Source organism: Dicentrarchus labrax, unplaced genomic scaffold, assembly GCF_905237075.1.
Source record: "Dicentrarchus labrax unplaced genomic scaffold, dlabrax2021, whole genome shotgun sequence".
NCBI classification, from domain to species: Eukaryota; Metazoa; Chordata; class Actinopteri; family Moronidae; genus Dicentrarchus; species Dicentrarchus labrax.
In genome coordinates, this window is record NW_026136710.1 from 15346127 (window position 1) to 15369172 (window position 23046).

A 23046-nucleotide genomic window follows, 5' to 3' on the forward strand; every position below is an offset into this window, starting at 1 on the left:
TCAGGGTTAATGAAAATGAAGGTATTTTATTGCTGCTGAAGGCACTGAATCTGTACGCGATCGTTACACTGCATAGGTAGTAATGGTTGGTTTCCTTCTATTTGAGCTTCTGGTGGCTGCGTATGTGTGTGTGTGTGTGTGTGTGTGTTTGGGAGCTGGACTGTTGCAAATTATCACTCTCGCAAATGTTTTTACACAGCCCTGTCCTAAAAAATCATTATGATTTAGAAGTGTGTCTGATTAGTAGTGACATTTTTATATCACTCACTAGTTGAAAGCAGGCAAGGAGCTGTTTTGCTCTCACCTCCCTTGCTGTAGAGCATTACTAGAATGAAATGTACTAGACACTGATGAATGATGAATTTGCAGGATTCTGTCTTGCTGACAGTGGTGCAAACACACTGACAAATGCTAGCATGTCTGAGTGTATTGATACACAGCAGTTTGTAAAATAGGATGCAAAGTACACCATGTACATATTGTGGCTTGGTTTTAAGGGAAAAGTAAGGATGTTAAGATCTTGAGAGTTTATGTGTTTTTTAACAACCAAATATGTTTTTTAAAACTGAACTTTATATCAGTCAGGACAGACTTGTGACATGTGTACAATAAAGATTAGAAATGTAAAAAAGTATTTGGAAATTAGACCCTGTTGTGACGTCATCACATTTGAAGGTATTGAATAAGCTGTGATTAGTGAAAGAAACCTCCCCTGATGAAGTCTAGGCACTGGTGATGGTGAAGGATGAAGAGAATGCTGAAGATCTGGATGTGATGAGTAGTGGACTTCTGATTAGCTCAACCTGGGCGCTGGATACAATGAACTGGAGGTGAATGTGGTGGAGGAGAGCGATTTCACGCTGAAATGACAGCTGAATGCATCAGAGGAGAACAGATTAAAAGTTTGTCAGCAGCAACATGACTAGCCGGAGGAGATCTTGGCAGAGTCTGGTTGGTTTAATTGAAAGAGTAAATGCCCATAGTCAGCTGATTGAGAAGAGTCAGAGTGAGAGAGAGAATTGTTTGTGAATGAAGCACTAAACTGTCTTCCTGACTGAACATGCACTGAGCTTCATTACAACACGTAGCCTGGCCTGGGTTTGATTTCAACCTATGGCCCTATGGCTGCATGTCATTCCCCCTCCCTCTCCCCACCTTCCTGTCAGTCTTGAGCTGCTACTATCTAATAAAGGCAATAAAAGCTAAAAAATAATCTAATAAGAAGTTGGAGTTGAAGTGAAATGGTAAATGGACTGTGCTTATATAGTGCCTTTGTAGTCTTCCGACCAGTCAAAGCGCTTTCCACTTACTTTCACCCATTCACACGCATTCATATACTAATGGCAGAGGGTGTCAACTGCTCATCATAAATGGAAACTGAGCACTTTCACACAGATTCATACACAGATGGTGCAGCATCAGAAGAAAATTAGGAGCCAGAAATTGAACCAGCAATCTTCTGATTAATAGTGGATGACCTGCTCTACCTACTGAGTCACAGCCGCTCCTTGATCATAACTGCTCCATATCAATTTTGGTAAGGTTATGGAACAATTATAGTCAAGGTTGAAAGAAACCCACATTGACTGTCCGTTGGAAATAGCCACCCATTTGGAAGCATATGACATCACCGGGCTCTCCCAACAAATGAGTCATAATGCCAACGGCGGCTATAGGGCTTTGTTACTTAAACGCAAACTTTTATCTCTTTGGGGCATTTTTAGGTCCAAATTTTATAACCATGCTGTTTCCTTATGTGGATATTGTAAGAATAATGTTGGCATCGAATGATACTAACATTGTTGTTTAATGTAACCAATGGTTTTGCGTAACCATCAATCATCATTAGTTCAATTACTAATTGGCACTAGTCTGCTTGAGACCAGTTACTCCCTTGAACATGGGTCAAGTTTTTTAGCTTGCTTTACAGCTGACACAATAATTTGTCATAAGGAATTACTATAGATCAACTGCAATGGGGTGAATTTATACTCTTATTAAATAAACAGAGCACAGCGGTCAATAGGTCAATATAACTGTCAAAATACTGAAAAAGCACACCACTGGGTTCCTCTCTAGAAAATACCGAGGGGTCAGTGTCACGGTACTGTTATGCTTTGCTATCTTTTGCCGCCTGTGTCTTATTTGGGTGAGGAATTGTATCTTGCCAGCTCTGTTTTGTCAAAGCCAGATTAAATGCAGACTACTGCTGCCAAGGGAAACACTGCAGGGTCGTCATGCCCGCCAGTCAGAATGAAGCTCAGACAGGTTGCGACCTCACTCTTTGTTGAATGTGGAGAGGCTGGCGTGTAATATCAGACCAAGCAGGAGACCACTGCTGATCTGGTGTGGCTGGCAGAGAAAGAGGGTTATCATGGAGAGGAAGAAATTCTGTTATAAAGAGACTGATTTAAGGGCACGGTTTGTGGATCAGTTACACCATTTGGCAGTAAAGTAAAAAGGCACTGGAATTACTGTATGCAAGACGACGGTCACAGTAACACAAACAAAGTAGAAATGCCAGCAATTAGGTAGGAGCAGAATTGGACCCACTGCAGAGGGAAACCACTTTTGTCTGTCACTGATCCTCATTTTCTCACCCTTGCTAGGCACTTCTCTCCAAAAATTTCTCTCTTAAATTTAACACGGGTATAAGTTTAAAAAAATGTTCGGCATGGATGTTCAGATGCAAGTGTGTTTTTAATGAGCAGCGATTTCACTGATATGTATGACAACTGGTACGCACTCATGTCCAGACGTAAAAAATATACCTTTTGGACCCATACCCCAAACCCAACATATTTGAATTAAGTGGCCATTTTGGACAATTTACACTCGTACTTAAACAAACTTATCCAACAGAACTGATTGGAGTGACTTCTAAATTGGGCAGTTCCATCTAAACACCATCACGATTAAAAATTTTACGTTTTCATCGAAGGGCGGTGTCTGTGGCATGGTGCCAAATTTACATCTTTTGCCAAGAAGAAGTTGTTCTAACTTAAGGGTACATTTTCCAATCTGCACCAAACTTCACACGTTTGATGAGAGTCCCACATTGACAACATCTATTTGCAAATATTCAGTCATACTCATAGTGCCGCCTACTGGCAACAGGTAGTAAGCCTTATATAGCAAATCATCATATGATTTCTGTGAAATTTGCACAGATTAGTCTATGTGTGATACACTGGAGCATGACGTGGCTGCAGCACACCCCAACATGCGCAGAGTGCGAGGACCAATTCAATGCAGCTTGTGCATGTTTCTATTTTTCTGTATGTATGTATGCTGCAAATACTGCAATTGCCCTTTGGTGGAAACGGTTAATCAAACTGAATTCAGTGTGTTTCAATCCATCCTAGCATAGTGAGGTTGTAGTGAAGTTAAGGGAAATTCCACAACAATATAACTACTGACATAAATGCAGTCCACTATACAGTGCTAAATGTATCCCATTCAAACCCTTCTGAGAGAGAAACAAAAGAAACTCCTGGGCTTTAGGCTCGCATGGTGGCCCATGGTCAGGCATTCAGCCTCACTCATTAGTGGTCTTTTCCAATTACAGTGGAGCTGTCTGCATTTTTAATGGCACAGTTATTCAGGGGCCATTGTTTAGACAGCTCTGCCCATGTTCCAGACTTTAGAGCCTGAGAGGATGAATGTGAAGAAGTTTGTGTTTTAGAGGAACAATGGCTACTTTACTCTGCATGGGATCCAGAGAAGCAGGGTTATTTGTCTATGAGAACAGGCCAAGGCTGCAACAGACATCACAAGAGAAAAGACATGATGGATGGGGGGTGAAAGAGGGACACCACCACCACCACTGCTGCTGCTGATACTGTCCACTGACTCAAGCAAAAGCTCCAGTGTTCCCCCCCTGTGTTCTGTCACAGTCCGATTGGCCGATTGGCATTCCTGCATGCACCATGGAATATCCAGCTAAGACCTCGAAGGAACATGCTCTCCTAAACAAACAGTGCAGCCATCCAATGCACATACAGTACAATAGCCAGTTAGACTGAAATGATTATTCTCTCTCTATGTATGACTAAGTCCCTGTGTGCACTCTGTGATTTTTTATTTTTCCCTATCTGTCTCCCTACTTTCATTACTCTATCGTTCCCCAACTATTAAATGTTCCCCCTCTAAAGGGAGATACTCATTACGACAAACAACCAAAATGGGGGAAAAAAAGAAATGCAATTTGAGACAGAAATAGACAAATGGGAAGAGGAAGAGAGAGATGGGAGGCAAAGTCTGGTGACAAGATAAAAAGATGAGAGTGGGCAAGGCAAATACTCAAGCTCAAATTGTGGCAACATCACATGAACGGGACGGACTGAAATTAATGGCTAAGTTAAACTGTGTGTACAGAGTGCACGAGTTTGTAAGTGGCTTTAAAAGTACCAGGGATGATGTGTCCCTGCTGTGAAGCTCCACTAAGAGGAGTAAAACAATTGAGGCATGCACTTGAAGGCACTCAGATATTTTTACACTTCAGAGAATGACCAGAGACACAGAGAAAACATGTTTAAAGGTAATTTGTGAACATAACTGTGTCCCCTTATGTGCATGTATGTGTGTGTGCGTCTCTTTAGTTTATAAAAATTATTAATCTTTGCCTTATTCACCTCCCCTTTTTTCTACCCCTCTGAAACTCAAGCAGCACTGAACTCTATTTTACCAGGTCAGCTACCATTCTACCTATTGGATTTACAGTTTAGGCATTTAGCAGATAGCCTCATAGAGCGACTTACGAAAAATGGCAACAATAAAAATAAGTGAACATCATAACACCTCCGGGGTGCCTGGAAGGAGAAGATTTTTCACCTGACCCCTTTTCATTAACATTTCTGTTGGCTGATGGTGGATTATTTCTCAACCTTTTCTGAACTAAGTCACACAAGGAATCCAACCAGAATGCCAAGGCTCGACAATGTAAATCACAGTCATCCAGGGTCAAATGGCCAACCAATTAACATTCATGATTCCTTACTTATTATTTGATTCATCTGTACAGTTTTCCCACCAGTCTTACATTAATCATTTTGCAGTTTTAAAGGAAAATTAAAAGGCAATTAAAAAGAGATACTACAGTTAGTGTGCAACAACTGTAAGTAATCCTAGGTGATGCACATATTTAGTCTGATAGAAGAAGCACAGTATGGTGCATGCTCAGGAGTAGATCCCATTCTTGGGGAAGAGGTGTTTGAACCATGCATGGTTAAAGTAAATGTGGGCCCTTGAGCAAGGCTCCTCTACTCTAACTGCTACAGTAGTGTTGCTCATAAGACTGGTTGAACTGGACAACTTTCAGTTGTGAATATGGGGAACTATTTAACCTGCCAGTCTATAACACAACTAACAAATATAGTTAACACAGCACATGAACCCTTACATTTACACCCACAGGCAGTGTAGTGCTACACAGAAAGAAAACACACATACAGCTTGTTGTTTCTTTATTCATGATATATGATGTGTTAATGTGTAAAATATCCAGGTACTTGTAGGCAGATTTTTTAAACTTTTGACAGAGCCAGGTTCTTTTGGCCCTGAAAGGCCAGTGAATGGTATGTCCATTCTGGGGCTATTGTAGAAACAGAGTGGTTTCCACTCTGTGGAAGAGGACCTACTCCCTGTATAGATATAAAGGGCTCATTCTAAGGTAACAAAAACACAACAATTCTTATTTTCAGGTGATTATACACTAATGAAAATATACCTAGGACTATTATATTCCATTTCTGCCAATAGGTCCTCCTAAATGTTACACACTGGACCTTTAAAGAAGAAATGTAGACACAAATACTTGCAGATATTATTAAAACATGCACAAGGTATAAGCAAGAAAAAGAAATTCCAATATATATTCCCATGTCATATATGATTGTGCACAGCTAACTCTGTCAACAGACCTTATTGCAACCAGACGAAAGGCTGTGGATAGGAAGCAGGTGTTGAAAGGAAGTGTGGTGAAGGGTTGTATAAATAAATATAGCTTTATTATTGGTTTAACTTATTTCCAATTCTAAGTGGCATTTAAAGGTTTGCTAAATGGTGCAGACATCCTAGAGTACTCAACTTAGCAGTGACCTTTGGCCCTCTTGTTCTGACTTTTGGAATAGTGTCCGAAAGAACTGAATGTCTCACAATATTCCCACTTGCTAGAGAGAATATCTGACTTAAGAATATTTGCTTGGGTAATAAAGGGATATGGTCTCATTGTGAGAAAGCTTCCTCCCTCCACTTGATTTGACTCAAAGCCATCTATTCCTCAGTAACATCGGACCATTACACATTAAAAAAGCTTCACTTTTTTATCAAAGCCAGCACAGCTGTAGAGGCAGATAAAAGGCAATCATAATCAAATAAAACTTTTTTCACACACACATACACAGGATTGGCCAAGAGAACGGCAACATTGTTGACCCATGTGTCATACCATATCAAGGCAAGACACTCACAGATGGAAGTAAGGAATGCCAAAAAATTAGGCCTTTTGTGATCTCATTCACTTTCGGATTATTGGAGTATTTCAGTCCAAAAACATCCAGATAGACATCCTTTATCAAGCAGGCTTTGATTAACACTAACCAGTGGTGAATGGTGGGGGAAAATCCCTACTCCTTTGTTGTTGTGCCGCTGTAAATTACCCGAGAGTGACTGTACATGGACAAAGAATATGAGCTGGCAAATGGAGCAGTTTTCGCCCAGTATTAAGCTCCCATTTATTGATTCAGATGCAGAAATAAAGATAAAAAGGAAGTCTCAAGACAATTAGCAGAAGAAAAAGTGAGTCAATGTTCACTTAAAATGGTACACTTGTGTACAGATAAATTATGGTGTGATAGAGACAAAGTGTTTCAGTGGGATAGCTGTACAAGACCGACGTTACATGTACTAAAGGTCACTGTTGGGACATAAAAATGTTTGTTTTCTTTTACATTATTTCCACCTACAGTATACTACAAAAATGGAAGGAGTACTTATGAATGCCCAATGGGAACCTATATGTTGCACAACCATGGATATTTACCTACAGTAGACACAGTAGTTCTGGTTTTATTTACCCAGGTTTACACAGATTTCAGCCTCTACCCCAATATAATGAAGTCGAGTGGAATTTAGTTTGTGGAATTCAAAACCTAGAAAAATAAAACCAAAACTATCTCACCTTCCCACTAAAATGTAAGGCTATTTCTTCTAAAAAAATATTTTTCATGTTCTCACAACAAGCAATGTTGACATATTTAGTGTTTATCCTGTCAGGATGTCTGTAGGATGTTTAAGTCTCAAGCTCCATATTGGCACTGTGAAATTTGGCTGCTCAAAATTTGCAGGAAGAAATCTTTGTGGTTACCACCAAAGTGCTTTTAGGCATCCATAGTCAGGGGTCAGTCTAAAGAAGAGATAATGTGCTCGAAATGTAACCGTGTTGACATAAGTAAGTGGACATTGAAGCCCTGCAGTGTGCAAGCTGTTTATTTGTTTGCCAATCATATCATACTTTAAACTATATGGTTTCTGGGTGTATGTTTGAATGAACATCTATTAATTTTGCGCAACATTGTTGTTGTGTTTTTAAATTTTAGTCTAACATTTAATTTTGTATTATTAGATTTAGAGGTGCAACCAAAGCACAGCAATAGTGTGAATGTTGTTAACCAGAATTTTTTCTAAACCAACTACTATCTATGGGGCAGATAGTTTTCTCATTTCCTTTCTATCTTACCCTACATTTCCTCTAGGACAGTAAACAGTACTGTATCTAGATTAGCTAAACACATTGTGCTACTTAAAAGGTCTCGGGTCGAGAGCAGCAACAAGTAGCAATTTCCTTTTGATCTTTATCTCCATATTGCAATATCTGTAAGAGCCTGTGAACAATAAATCAGTCATAAATTTAATTAGATCAAGTAGATTAAACTGATCCTTCACCTTTTCAAATGCAGCCGGAAAAAAAAGCAACTTTCTTTCATTTTATCATATTTGAAACTTTATGGACATTTCCCATAAGGAAGTGGCTCTATAAATTTGTTACAAACCAGAAGCACAAAGAAAAGGCTGTAAAGCAGCAGCTGAGAGACACACAGGGAAAAATAAACAGCTTCACATGTGCAAGTGGTGAGGAGCTGAAGAGAACGACAGCTGGGGAGAGGGAATGAGAGAGAAAACAACAGCAGACAGAAATTAAAGTAACAAAAAAAAAAAAAAAAAAAAAAAAAAACACAATAATAGTGAAATATAATATTGCCCTCTGGCAGCTTCACAATTAAGCAATACTGCAAAGAATGTCATTATCACTTGGAAGAAAATAAGAATCCTTCTTCTTAAACAGGATCCAAGACTCTGTGCTGTATGAATTATTTACCCTACTTAAAATTCTCTGCACCAAAACACATGTCAACCTTGCAGCTGATGAGCTGTTTTCTCAGTCAGGTATGAAACTAGATATTTCTGCTTAAAGGTGAGCTTCTTTAGTTGTTGCTTACAATGCTGCCCAATACATGATGTACCCATAATGAAGCTGCTGAGGCCCCAGATGAAAGATGAAAATGGAGAAAGAAAACATCTAAGCAAAATGAAAAGAAAAGAAGCAGGAGGAGTCTGCCTAGGCTTAGGTTACTGTTTTTATCCATATTCACAGTTTTAACTTGTTTTGGGACATCTAATGATTTGTAATTACAGCCTCTTAGTTATATTCTGTAAGAATGTGAATCTGCCACACTCACAATTTGTAGAGTTAACATTACATTACAAGTTACCTTGCATACTTTGAAATTACATGGATCAGCTGTTGGTAATATTCCTGTGCAAATCAGGAACTCTTTCACACTTACACATACAGTATACTCAACACTTACCAATGAGCATGTGGTGACAACTGCACAGGTGATTTTCAACAGCAGTAACAGTAACAATTAGGGACAGTCAGGCAGACATTTTTGCTGGAGAACGAAGATTGAATCAGAGGGGTACAATTTGTAAAGATAATGAGATAAATACCTGTAAGTATTAGGTTTGTATATGCATTTCCCTTCTTGTCATAGTGGCAAATTTAGTGTGGCAGCTTGTGGGAGATGGTCATTCATTTCCATCAAAAATTGCTTCAGAATTACATTCAGTGAAGACTGAATAGAATAGAATAGAATAAACTTTATTGTCCCCGAGGGGAAATTTCTCTTGGGCACAGTGCTACACAGTACTATGTGTGGTTATACTATGAATATACTGTATAAATATATATATAATCTTATAAAAAAAAGGCCCCACATTCAATTAATTAGTTCATATTAGCAGAACTATCCAATATTAATGGTGTGATTCATGTCTTAGGGGACTAAATTAAAACAATATTTTCTACTATTAGACTAAAGTGTAGACTAAACTACTAAGGTGGTTTGATAAAAACTAACCCATGCAATATCACTCATGCCGGATGCAGTTCACACTGCTGAGGGGTTTTAGCAGGACATTCAGCCACGTCTTGTCTGTGTAGCAATGTAAATATCAGACTAACATGCAAGGATGGAAAGAGTACCAGAATATTTTCCTCAAGTAAAGTGAAGGTGATAAGCTAGCATGTTTTTCATCACCATCAACTTCAGGTGCTTGTTCTGTACCTTCACTTTCAACTGCAAACTTTTTTAATAATAAACAAGTTGCTAAGTTTGCCACATTTGGCTGCGTCAGCTTCAAAACGTATTTTTCTAAGCCTTTTCTGCTACCCAGTTTCTCTTTCTTTTCTTTTCTGCCTCTTGTCTTTTTTTATGTCTTACTCACATGTTTCCCCTCACTACAGTGTGCAATTCAAGGCAGTGCTCAATGTGGTCAAACGCATTATGTCATCAATCAGGTGACCAATCGTAATCTCCTGGTCTTCTGTGAGTTAAGCCTAAATTACCTATTAATAAAATTATTGTTTACCGGCCTTTGCAGCGCAACAACCAGCATGGCACACTGGGATTCTTCCGGTTTTTACCTGATTAGCCACTCTGGTTGAAAACTAGGCCACATACATTAAGTATAGTGACACTTCAGCAAGCATCACCAAGGCACACTATACTCAGAGAGATGTATAGACAGTATAAACTCCACAGAGAGCCTGCACAGATTTTACCCACCATGTAGCACACACACGTGCACACACACGTGCACACACACACACACACACACACACACACACACACACACACACACACAACACAAACAAAAAGGTTGTTGATGTCCTCATCTGGGCTGTGAGTTACAACGGACATTGAGTTTGTCGTTCTTCTCACCTGTCCCTGAGTTTTGTGCACTGAAAAGTCCTCCACAATCTGCTCTAGGTTCAACTTCTCTGCTCATTCATTCTTAGTGCATAATAGAACCAGTCCACGCAGCCTCTCTTGTCCCGCTGCGCTCCTTGACAGTTTTATAACAGTGAGCTGAATGAGTACTCTACAGGGACTGTCACAAACTCCTGAAAGGCCCCACACACATCACTGAAGGTAGAACTTCTTCAGTAAATGTAGAAGTCACTCCTGGAGGATTCGCCATGATCATGTTACCTAGTCCCAGCATGCATCAAGAAACATTGTGGGTATGTTTGATTTGGTGCACAGTGCCTGTACCCAGATAATACTAATCTTAACTATAACCCATAATGATTTAATAATTTTACTGCATTGTTGTGCATTTTTGTAATATCCATATATCTAAATATAGCAGCTTTTATAAAAAAAACCACTTTGCTCTTAATCTCGATTCTGAGGCTGTTATGTAAATTGTTTTTAAAGAAATATAGCAACGTCTGATCAACCCATATGAATTTCTGGTTTGCTCCTAATCCAAGCTTTCCCCAAACCTAACCAAATCTTAACCATAGCATCAAATAGCAATACATATATTTTACACACTGAATTGTTTTGGAAGTCACAGACACATTAGGTCATCCTGCTGATAGGGGATGGATGGGCATCAGATTAGAAAAAGCTGTGTTGTTCTAGATGGACAAACAACATATTTGTTAGTTTCATTTCACTGCATGGGAAATATAGATGTTATGTTCAGAAATTATAATAGCATGCAACTGGGCCAAGTATTGACCCCTGTGGGACACCAGATTTGAAAAATGCAAGAGGATATCTCATTATCTCCAGTCCGTCAGAGAACTTTCCTGGTGACCAAATATTCTTCCAACTGAATACTGGCTGAATATTTATTAGTGGTGTCAAAAGCAGAACTAAGATGTAAAAAATGTAAAACCTAATTGTAAAAATAATTGATGGACAGAAAGAAAACTAACTCAATGAAGTTAGTACTGATAAATACAGTATGGAAAAAGTTGTATAGAACCTTTTAAAATCCTACAAGTTTAAAAATCCTAAGTCCTACAGGTGTACAATTTCCACCAACATTTCTTCATCCTCTGTGTTTTGAATTGATATAAACCTCTCTATTGATCTCTCTGATCCAAATAAAAAAAACTGCTCTGAAAGGAGAAGCACAAGCAACACAGAAAAAAGAGAATAATCTCCACTCCAGTGTGGATCAGGCTGCGCCTGGCATGCATGTGGCCTCACAGTCACATACAAGCAAACCCAGAGACAGACTTCTCTAACCATGAAATGACTGTGTGGGTGGCTGCAGAGGTGATACTCTGTGGTCCTGGATAACATATGTCATCACAACAGAAAGCATTACATGGATACAGTAAGAAAAACAAAAACAAAACATTTGTTCAACAACATATTATTGTTACTTTGCAGTATTAGTTATGCAATGCTTCCATTGGAAATACCTGTGCCAGAAGTGTACTGCTAGCATTTGTACAGCCTGTGGAAGCCATAAAAGTGAAATATAACTCAGCTACTCTGAGAGAGAGCCCTTCACCATGGCAGTATTAATGGCATGGCCTGCTTAGTGATAGGAATATACAGGAGCTATTGTGCTGCATACTGTTGTTTGCTCTTCAGCTGCAGGGAGTAGAACCAAATGAGGGAGTAAGATGAAATGAAAAGAGCAGGAAACGATGTAATCAGGTATTTAAGACAGGATAAAGGACAAAAAAAAAATCAGCAATCTGTCATTAGGGATAAGCTGAAGAAAACCTTAAAATAAGCCTTAATAAAATCATAAAGAGGGAGTACAACTACAGGAACAAAGATGACTCAGGTACAAAATAGGGTCACACAGATGAAGGGATGATTGGTGTAATTCTGAGTGACAGGAAATGGAAAGCTGCTTTCATGTGGACACTGGCAATTTAATCAGAGATGAGTGAAAGGCCAGAGAAAAGCAGTGAGTTAAACGAGTGGAAAGGTGCAGACACACAAGTGTGTAAGAGCACACACACACACACACACACACACACACATATATATATATATATATATATATATCTGTACATCTGGTACAGTGAAAGCTGATCCTGTTTTCACTGAGTGGCTGGTGCTGCAGGCCTGCTGCGGCCAAACTCTCAGACTCTCCATTCACACTCTGTTGACCTCCATCAGCTGCAGCGTTTTGGACTCTGACCTACACTGCAGGCTTTTTGCATTTAGAGCTGCACTACCTTTTATACCTGGTATACCTTTAGGGTTAAATGTGTTATTCTTCAAAATGATTTGACTCATTGTTCTGTTGTAAAACTATTGAGTTGCAAGTGTTGCATGTACTGATTTATTCATCTTGTGTACTGATAATGAAGATGTAATTCTACAACTGATGACTGATGATGCATCATAACCTTGTTGAACTGTTGGACCTGACAGCATTGAACTAATGGAACTTGGTTGAACTTATGAACTGAGTTGCTATTGCATTAAGGCAATTGATAAGACATTTACAAAAATGTATTTGGCTGCAGTTACCTTGGGACTGTAAGAAGATATGAGTTGTATCATAATCTTGTACTTAGTCTACCTGTACCAGGTAAGTTTGCCTCACTGTAGTCAATAATTGCATTATTTCTTTTAGCAAAAGATAGGAGAAGTGTAAAACTAATAAGCTCAGTAACTCAATTAATTTTTTGTGATTTTTTTCCTGTCAGCTGTTGGAGAGGCATGTCAAGTTTGTGTTTGATTGACAGTCACTGGCAAGCTGAGCCCCAACAGGGGAACTAGACAAAGAGAGACAAAGTAAACAAACTCACACTGTAGCTTACAAGCCATGGGCAGACAGCAAGTTGTAAGTAGTGGTATTGAAGAGTAAAGATCACGTCAGCATCTGAACAGACCAAAGGGACATTTGCAGGTACGTTTACATACTGTTAAATGAGCATAGACAATTAGCTTATTACCCTGCAGACTGACATAAGTTGTGAACTTTTTAAGATAAGTTTTTTTAAGTTTTTAAGTTTGATAAGGAGACTTTATCAGAAAAGCTCCTGTGGGTTGTTCAGTCTGTGGCTCTTGTGTTGTGTAGCAGGCTGCTTGTAGTGCAGTGCATGATGTAACACTGTAATTACTGTAGGCTAATTGATTTGCTGTATGAAAACCATGTTTTTTTTTCAGATTTATGTAGATGAAGAACTAATGGTATTTTGTCAAATGCCTGCTAAAATAGGGGGTATGATTATGGTAAAAAATATAAATGATATCTTTTTGTTTCAGATTTTTTTGTTTCTGTGAACACAAGACATGTGATTCACACAGTCTGCTGTAGCACACAAAGAGCAATTTAATCAATTGATCTTCATCCATGCTCATGCTGAGATCATGGATCCAAGCAACCAGAATGATTTTCTTTGGCAGGATTTCTGTGCTCACCAATATGGTCAGTGTCAGATATCCTCACCTAGCCTGCTGCGATTGCAACCCAGAGCTGGATAATTGACAGAAAATGGATGGATGGATGGATGGAGCAACTCTAAATGTTACCATTATTTGGATTTTGTTGTCCAGATAAACAAATCTGTAGGGACAACATGAACACCTTCCATCACAATTCATGCTTCAAAAACCACAGAACTAAATGTACAGAAAGACCTTTATGTGACACTCAACAAAATGGAAATTATACAAACCAGTATTTGTTAGGGCTGATGTATTAAATCATTTAAATTCAAATTTTCTTTGCTTTATCCTATGTCTGTTTCTTACTGGGGTGATCATTACCAATTCTAGTAGCATGGCCCAAGCAAAGTGAAATGGTAATGGTTTATTTCTGACATTCCCCACCATAGCCAACAGGGTTGGGCAAGCCCGTCCCAATTTCCACAAACAAAAATGAGTTTTGGGGTCATCAATTTATTTTGGCCTTCCTTACTCCTGCTTTGCAGGAAAACACTCCCACCTGTCACACTGAGCACACACATAGTGCAGTAAGGGTGCTTCAAATCAACACAGCTCTCTGTCTCCCTGTAACACAGTTTCAAACAGAGCCTAATACCAGAAAAGGCCACTGGCCAAAACATCCTCATTAGGGCCAGAGAATATACACAGAATTGTAAATGTCTCTCCCTTATACCAAGATTATTAGGCTGCTCCAGCAAAAACTGAAGGGACACATTTATGCAGTGAGTATCATCAGAAACATCAGAACTAATTTCAAATACACAATCATCTGCCAACACAATAGCATGTGTCTCATCAGTGACTTGAATGACAATTTCTTTGACTTTTTCATGTCATTTATTTATGTTAAATTTGTTTTTTAATAATAATTTAAAAAATTTGGCTATGTTTTAGCTATCAATCCATTTTCAATCAAAATAACATACCGAGATGTGATTTTCTTGAAGGTGAGCTAAATGAATTTGTCTCACTTTGGTTTGTAAAAAACCTGACTCATGCACACTCAAAAGACACACTCAAAGCCGGAAGCTTTCACAAACTTGGAATCTCAGAAATTAATTTTCAAACTTGACATGGAGAACATGCCAGAACATTCGGCTGATTTACAATGCTACAGCAAGATTCAGTCCTATTCAATCCAACATTCAATCTGTTGGGGCAGATGAATTTTCACAATTTATTCCAGACAAAATGCTACAGTTCAGCTTGTGGGCCATCGGTGTTCGTGAGTGGAAGCACCAATATGTCTGAAGAAGAAATTTGTGATGAAGGTCAATATCGTCTGAATCATCTTATGTGACAAACACCCACTACAACTGAAATTAAGATAATACTGACTTTCCTTTCCTTTTAACTTGTGTCAATGCAAATTTATTGTTAGGGGTTATTTGTCCTTCCATGGCCTCTCTCAAGTAAACAGACAGTATAGATGTTAAATAGCCAGGGCTGCTGATGATTTACTACTCTGACTGCATTCTGAAATATAAGTTAAGTTGGAACAAAGTAGTCAGTTTGCTACCTAGCTGTTGCATAATAACAATATATAATAAATAAATGGCTCATGGCTAGGAATGTTTTTGCTTGTGGAATTGTTGTTTGCCATTCACTCATTTTATTCAAGTCACAAGAATGACTCTGAATGAATGAATGCAACTTTTACAATGTCACACTTCAATTAATAAACATCAATCTTATATATGTTTTTATGTGTGGTAGCCCTGTAATTGACCTGTACAGTGTGCACTCTGCCTCTTGCCCAGTGCATGCAAGGATAGGCTCTTGCTGCCCCCTAAACCTTGCACAGGATAAGTAGTATACAGATAATTGATTAATTAATGTATATTATTCACTTTTCATATTTTCATAAAATCAGAATAAGAATCAGAATCAGAAATAATTTATTGATCCCCAGGGGGAAATTTGTTCACTACAGTTCCACTCACACAACGTTAAAGAATAGTACTTATATAGAATATCTAACACAATGTACAGAATAGAAATTAATGTATAGGTATATACATATAGTAAAAAGTAAAAATAGAAATGAAAAATAGAAATATAATAAGAGCTTAAGATATATAATAAAATAATAAGAGCCTATATACAAAGTAAATGTAAATGTAAATCTAAACATAACATAACATAACATAACATCATTTCCTCCCTTCCTTCTTTGCCTCAACAAGCAAGACGTTCCACCATGCACACATTCTGTAGATGCAGCCAATGTGGCATGGGCTTTAGTCGGAGTAGGTTTGCATGAGTCAAAGACATTCTTATTTATTTCATATATACTGCGAGGCTGTACTGAGTGCTTGTAAACATCGCTTCGACTAGACAAATGAATTACTGAAATTTAAGCTAAGAAATCCCGGCGAGTCACATCATCTGGAAAAAGATGTTGGAAACTGACTGAGTTAATTTTTGTTCACAGGGATTACTTTTACATATGTTTACCTCATTATTTGACACCTTGGCCTCGTTAAATATCACTATTCGATATTGTAACAGTATATACATGACAGAAACAAAGGAAAAACATAATACTTCTCCTCTAAAGACATTAAGGAGTTCCTCTAGAACAAGTCTGATGATCTAAGTAACTTTTGGATTTTAAGAAGGAAACAAGGTCCAAGAGTCTCAAATGGAGAGAACTGCATTGTGGTATAGAGGACTAGAACGAAGTGCATAAGAGCACTATTAAAAATCTCCACTGTAAACCCCGATTATATATATTGCTGGAGACTGACAAGTGGTAAAGAGTTGGCAGCAATCCTACAGTACGCTGAACCTGTACAACAGCAAGAGCCCTGAATTCCACAGACATCATAGGAGCCTTCGCCCTCATCGAAATCCATTCAAACCTCTGAAGCCATATATTATATGTCTGCTAAGATGGACTGACTGGCAGCTGTTATTGAGAGCAAATCCCAATAAGAACAACCTGTCTTGTATGTCTACCAGGTCCTGTTGAAAATACAGAGAAGGCGTTTGGCATACGGCCATGTAAAGAAGAAGCTCTGTGCAGCAAGTATTCACTATACGGCTCCATCTACACCACAAGAGTCATCGTTATGGTGAAAGGAACTAAATATATCTATATTGCCTGATAATGCAGCCAAAGATCTGAAAACACATATCCTGTCTGCATTTGAAAAATAGGTATTGGAGGTATTATGAGGTACACAAAAAATATCTGCCAACCTGTAAGTTTTTTGTTTTTGTTTTCTTTATGATCTGAAGAATTACAGACCCTGTAGGAGGAATCAGGTCTCTTTACTTCATGCAGCATGGGGAGAAGACCTCAGCATGGTTGTTCTCTCCCAGAATTTCAGAATGCTTTGCCTTATATACCATCAAATACACACAAGAACAATTGGTGACCTCCTGACAATTCACTGTCAGTCACATGTCAATGGCTTAGGCCTTCCTCAGCACAATGATCCTTTAATCTTACAGTGTAACTCTTTTGACTGTCAGAAAGATTCTCACCTGACTTGTGTGTCACCACAAAATCACATTGGCATCACCAAATCATCACATTGTTTACTTAATATAAAATGTTAATTTCCTACAACGGTTATAGTTATAGGTTCTGGTCAGGTGATGTCCATCACAATTACCTTAACCAATCTTTTGTTTAGTTTTTTGTATATCGTATGTTTCTCCTCCTTTTCCTTTCCCACCTAAGATGCATAATACAGCATTACAGAGAGAGAGACTGTTTCAGTGTTTCAAATGAGTTCAAACACTATATTTTACATCAGTTGAACAAGTAGTAAAAGCTCTTCCGGAGCCAAATAGTGGTCTCACAGACACTTGGGGCCCTATTTAAACTATTTATAGTGCATATGTACATGGCACAAGTGCATTTAGAGCATGTCCAACTCCACCTTTGCTAGTTAAACGGTGCATAATATGTAATATTTACACATTAAAATGTCTGTTGAGTTGTGTACTTAGATTATCGTAATGTGTTTGTTTCCATCAATGTTCAAACGTACAGAAATCCCACATTTTACCAAGGTTATCCAGGTTCACCAGTCGCCTGTCAATTGTGACATATCTCCTTTGCACATGCGTCAGTGTTGTGGTTGTCTGCCAGTAGCTCTCATAAATTGTCTAGTTTTAAGCCACATTGTTACGGATGTTTTTAACTATATATTTTAAGTGGATTTCAGTCATCAGACATTGTAAGTTATCAGAAACAAGCTGGGCTAACGTTAGCAGCAGCTTGACTCACAGCCCTCCTGGCACATCCTTTGTCTGCCAAACAGTGTTGGAGAAACACTGAATTTTGTAGTGAAACTGCTTTATTCTGTGTTTTTATCAGTTTTAATCACCGGGTCAGTTTGTTTTAGAGAGTACACCTCTGCGGGTGATTCAGTTAAAACCCTTCAACCTCCATTCAATGACTGTGTGTTTTTTCTGTCTCTTATACATTTGTATGTCTCAAGAATAGTTTTTGTCTTAATTCTCTCCCTTTATAAAGCTGACTTCTTTTCTGTTGTTACTATTTTACAAGGTTAACCTAATTTGGATTTGCAGATCCAAAATACGACATAACAGTGTTCAAATAAAAAAAGTAATAAAATTACAACTTTCATTTTTCACAGACATTTTGTCACAGTAGAAAAAGCACAAAAACAAAAGACAAAAGACAAAGATGATAAAATGAAAAATGTCTGAATTCCATTTTGTTGCTTTGGTTTCAGGTTCCTGGTGTGATTCATACTGATTCATTTTTACACTGTCATACGGGTGCCATACCATTGTTCAGAGGCACCATTATTCTGAAACCCCAATAGTCTAAAAAATGTCCATTTGGTTCAGGAGCCTATTCGTCTCACAGCTCAATATTCCAAAAACAAGCGCCTGTTGCTCCAAAGACCAATCCTTTCAGGAAATACACACTCTGGTATTACCACATTACGTACGTAACTTAACTGATGCAGCTGACTTATTTGAACCCAAACTACAATCTTTTCCTAAACCTAACCAAGTAGTTTTAATGTCTAAACCTGATCAAACTGCAAACGTTTCACAAAGTTAACCATGTATTTATTATTGTTGCCAGGAATGCAAAGGCACGTGACTATGATGACAAATGTCACCTGACTATTGTTACCATGCTGAGAAAGTTCACCTGATGAACGTCACCTGATGAACGTCACCTGACTCCGCATTTTTTAAAAATCTTAATACTTTAAGATATAAAGGACAAAAGAACTTAAGGGAGAGTCTATTTTCTGAAAAATGGGACTTCTGAGCAGTGGGATTTTGTTTTCGGGATGACGGGCTGTCTTGGGCTTTTGGTCCAATGGGACATTTTTCAGACTATTGGGTTTTGGAATAATTGTCCGTCCAAACAATTGGTAGTCCCCGTCATGACTTACTGGGATACTTGGCTAGAAGACAGCCATCGTTAATGTTATTAGTGACACCTGTGCTTTTCCTGCTATGACAAGTCAAAATTTTTGCCTTGAAAAAGGTTTACTGCTTACTCATGCAGTGTCTGTCTGTGCTGACAGATTTTGGGATTGATAGCAAACTAAATGACCTGACAGGGCAGTGGCAGTTCATCTGGTGTAAAAGCTGGATATTAATTCACTGATAGTCTGTCTGCTGCCCCACCAATATTGCCTATATCCTCATTAATACAAGATGAATGACGATGCTTGTGCACAGAGAGTCTTTCTATTAACGGAACATGCCTTTTGTCTAGAAGAAGGGATAGAGCAGAAAAAATGGGAAAAGTTTAAGTGCTGTGATGAAATAGCAAGTTTGCTACCAGAAAAGTTAGACAGACTTTCTGTGAGTTTTTCCAGCTAAAGAATTCACAGAGGGACATACAGGAGCTAATAACTAATTAGACACAGCTGCTGGAGTGAGCAGGAAGACATTGGCATGTGGGAAGACATCTGGTGGGCAGGTAGGAAAACAAAGGGCCTGGGAAGAAACAAAGGAATTTTTAAAGATCATATAAGAAAACACATTTGCCTTTTTTTGGAACCATACATAACACCTTACTACGCATAGCTTTATTAGTGGTACATTTGGCATACATTTTAAAGCAAAACGGCATGTCCAACAAACCTCAACTGTGATTGCATTTCCTGACTTTGGCAGATCATTTGTCTCCTTGTTTTTAGCGCTTGTGTGGGTCATTTTGATCTAATCATATTGCCCTATTTTATTATTTAGGTCAGAGCACTTGTTGTGATACTGGAACAAGACAGAGAGACGCAGCCAGGACTGATCTGAGCCGATATTAAAATCTCTTTAAATTTGTCCAACAGATTGAAAAAAAAGGCCATGCTCATTTAACCTTTACTAATAAGCAGGGAGAAGAAATGACAGGCAGGCAGACAGAGAGAATGATCAATGAATAGAGAAGAGGCAAAGACAGAAAGAAACGGCAAGGACAGAGAGAGAGAAAGAGATTCACTGAGCAAAGACAGAATAGGCGTCATTTAGGACAGTCACAGGAAATGTGTAGGAGGAATGAGCAGAAACCTCCCCCCTTCGATCTTTTAATTTCTGGCTTGTTCACATACTGTAAGTGTTTTAAAAACTGGTACTTAAATGATTCCATCTGTAGAATTTACTCAAAGGATCTTCAGAATGGCACCATAAAGTGGGAATAATTACAGCCAACTGATAATGACAAATTGGCTTGAATTTCCAAGAGGAAATGGATGTGAGAGGAGAATGTGAGTACAGCAAGTGAGATAACCCACAGATGGCAGAATGAAAATGAAGCTGTTGAAGTGCTTCCATTCGTTCATCTTTCCTGTATAAACTTGAGTTTAACTAACATTAAAAAAAACACAAAATATGTTAATTAAAACAGTTTTTGTTGACTCAAAAACAATTAGGGTTTCTCCTTCTTAAACTCATATTCTACATTTGAATGCTGTGAAAACTAAACATAAATAGCCCTCTGCTCATTTTGCATTGATCAAAATTGATGCAGCAGAAACAGATATCATCTGTTTTGTTCCGCACATTCTTCTTCATTGTTGAAACCAGGCACATAACCCACAATGCAGCTCGACACCCAACAGTTCAGTCGAAGATCTGGGTTGTTATGACTCAAATGACTGAGGCAGTTTATCCCCTGGAGTCACAAAAAGGCTTTATACGACATATTTCACTATGCAGTGGTACTTCCCAAGACCAGTAAACAGACTTTGTGTAAAATCCTGCAATATTATACTTCCAACAATAAAATAATATAATTATAATAATATAATTGATGCATTACCAGACTGAATCAATTCAAGCTAAATATAGTTGATACTTTCCAAAGTTAGGGTTAAATTTTCTATTTTTGTTGACCAGGACTATGATCATTACTTTGCTGTTGCAGAATATTTACTGGTAGCCACATAAGTGCATTTGCCAGTTTCCGCTACAAAGACCACAGAGCAATTGGTGTTGCTCAGGAATTAAGATGACAACCAGCAATGTCCCTCGTTCAAGTCCAGCTGGAGACCTTAGTTGCTTTTCTCTCTCCCTTGTTTCCTGTCCTCTTTCCCCTCTGGTGATTTCTGATTAAAGCATAAAATGCTCCCCAAAAATAATAACTTAAAAGACCATGAAGCACACACAATGTTGCTTGGTAGTATACTGCCATGTCTTGATGTTACGGTCTTACAGCAGTTTGTAGAAATTACGTTTCAGGCAACCCCCAAGAAAAAATAGATTTGGGTACTATGAAGATTACACGTTGAAAGCTTCCACTTAAAATGGTTAACTCAAACTGATTTAAATAAAGTAATATCTATAAGGCAGTACTGCTGGACTACTTAGTGATTTTAATCATGTCTGCTTCTCTTCATTGGATATTACTGCTCCCTGTAAAACCGAGACAATTAGGTCTGACAAAAGATCCCTGAGGATAAATGATCTGCTAAAAGAACATTATATGCCCTGTTATATGTGTCTGAGCTAATAACTACTAAGAGTCACAAACCAAGACTCCTATTCATTGTCCTATCAATGGTTCTCTTGCCATACTATTTTTGTGACTGTGAGAAAATCTTTTGCTTCTTTTAATAAAACTAAAGATATTTGACAGATTTGTTACTCCCAGTTTCATGAACAAATGTGCTCCATCTCACTGTGAGACACAGTGTAATGTCACAGATGAGACCCCCCTTAGCCCATTAGTAACACACATTACAAAAAAGGATTGGGCCACTTGGCCCTGACTTAGTGGCCATTAGCAGCTCACTCTCTACTGGCAGTGTTCCAAAAAGACAAACCTCAGCATTAAATATCTCCAAGCCTGTCGTCTTCCCTTTACAAAATTTGACTCCCAAAAAGATAAATAAATAAGATATATAATGCAATATATGGGTTCTCAAATTACACCAAATACACCAGAAACAAACTATGTCCATGCCATAGTGTCAACTTCCATTTCCTGCTTTGTCATTTAATTCAATGGATGCTAAAAAATAAAAAAGTAGGTGTAAGTAAAGTATGATCTCAGCCTTAAGTGTATTTCTTTATACAAATCAGCTCATGTCAGGGCACTACTGCACCAGGTCCTAGGACAAGGAAACTGAAATCTTTCTCAGAAGAAAACCAGAAAACCTATATAATGTGTGAATTCTTGAAAGAATAAATTATTTGGTGCGTAATGGCCACACAATTTTAAAATTGTAAGAATCACATTAGGCCTACAACAATGGTAAATAAAAGTGTTGGAAAAATAACCGTTATTAATTTCTATATCATTTTTAGTCTGCTCAAGACCATGGGTAGAGCATTTTGTAAATAATTAAATAAGAACATGACATAAAAAGCCCACATGTCACATGACACTGTCAAGAAAAACAAGTTTTTTGTTCCAGACATCTTTTTTCAATTTTAAACATGTTCAATAAAGCAGCCTATTATCATGGGAAATATGTCCATATTGCCAGTTCCAACAATGTTCAGTTGGAAGGAAGTGGTCTTTTATGTAGAAAGGCAGAACATAAAGATGTGGAGATGAGAATGGTGGATGGGCGTGATAAAATATTGGCATTAGACATTAAATAAAATAAAAAAAATATGTTCTTAGAGATGTAAAAAGTGATTACAATTGAGTGGTTTTTCCACACAGATTTTTATACCCGTCAATAAGCCTTTCTGTTGAGAAATAAAAGTGTAGGAACTAAAACATTTTTAGCACTAAAGATGGTTCACAGTGGCACATTACCAGCCATTGTGTGTGCCAAGCTTTCTGTTTTCTCTCTGCTCCCAAGGA